Source organism: Balaenoptera ricei, chromosome X (genome assembly GCF_028023285.1).
Source record: "Balaenoptera ricei isolate mBalRic1 chromosome X, mBalRic1.hap2, whole genome shotgun sequence".
Taxonomy (NCBI): Eukaryota; Metazoa; Chordata; class Mammalia; order Artiodactyla; family Balaenopteridae; genus Balaenoptera; species Balaenoptera ricei.
In genome coordinates, this window is record NC_082660.1 from 24,641,425 (window position 1) to 24,642,650 (window position 1,226).

A 1,226-nucleotide genomic window follows, 5' to 3' on the forward strand; every position below is an offset into this window, starting at 1 on the left:
GCTAAAGTCAAATTTTTATTTTACCTGAAGAGGGAAAAAAATTTATCTTCACGCAAGAAACTTGTACATGAGTATGTATGGTGGCTTTATTCATAATGGCCAAAAACTAGAAGCAAACTAAATAGCCTTCAATGGGAGAAAGGATAAATAATCTGTGATATACCTAGCAGCAGAATACTGCTCAGCAGTAAAAGGTAATCTAATAAATACTTATTTGACAGGAGAGATAGTATGATCACAAAGTTGGTTTTCCCAAGCCAAGTCTTGCCCATTGCACTGCGGATGTGCTGACCCCCTGTGATTTTCCCACATGTGGGAAACTTGATTGCAGAATTTGTGCTTGTGGGGTTAAAAAAAAACCCCAAAAACCTCTAATATGCACACATAAAAATACAAATGAATCACAAATGCATTACTCTAATTATGGGAAGCCAGGCTCAAAAGGCCACACAATTTATTATTCCATTTATATGACATTCTGAAAAAGGCACAACTATAGGGACAGAAAACAGATCACTGGTTGCCAGGGGTGGAGGTGAAGGTGAAGGATAACTACAAAAGGGCATAAAGTGATGGACTGGTGGACCTGGTCTATATCGTGATTACGGTGATGATTACATGACTGTATACATTTGTTAAAACTCCCAGAACTGCACTCCGAAAAGGATAATTTTTCCATGTGTAAATTGTATTTCAATAGAACTGATCAAATAAAAAATATATTTTTAATCGCAGGGAAAATGCTAAACCCCACTCTATTCTCTCTGCAACTTTGATCAAAGATCGGTTTTTGTCCTAAAAATAACAGCACAAAATATTTTCTGTCTAAAGCTGAGGTTTGCCTCATTTCTATCTGCTACTGTATTCTGGATCCCCTTTTTACCACAAAATGACCCTTTTCTCCCACCTTGGGGCCCAGGCTGTCACATGATATAATGGTCCTCCCACCCAAGTGTCAGTCTGAATTCCTGAACCACTTGTAGCTGAACTTTTGTCTTGGTTTCTATCCCCTTGCCTAGTATTAGCTTTTTTTTTTTAATAAATTTATTTATTTTAAAAAATTTTTATTTATTTTTGGCTGCGTTGGGTCTTCGCTGCTCTGCGTGGGCCCCCTCCAGTTGTGGCGAGCGGGGGCCCCTCACTGCGGTGGCCTCTCCTGCTACAGAGCACGGGTTCCAGGTGTGCGGGCCTCAGTAGTTGTGGCACACAGGCTCAGTGGTTGCGGC

The 1,226-nt window shown here is 40.3% G+C and overlaps 1 non-coding gene across 1 annotated transcript; it reads left to right on the forward strand.

The window, feature by feature from the left end:
* Positions 1-206: 206 nt before the first annotated feature.
* LOC132358099 (U1 spliceosomal RNA) lies at positions 207-365 on the forward strand. Its single transcript, XR_009500453.1, has one exon. It is a non-coding gene; the product is annotated as a U1 spliceosomal RNA (small nuclear RNA).
* The last annotated feature ends 861 nt before the right edge of the window (positions 366-1,226 follow it).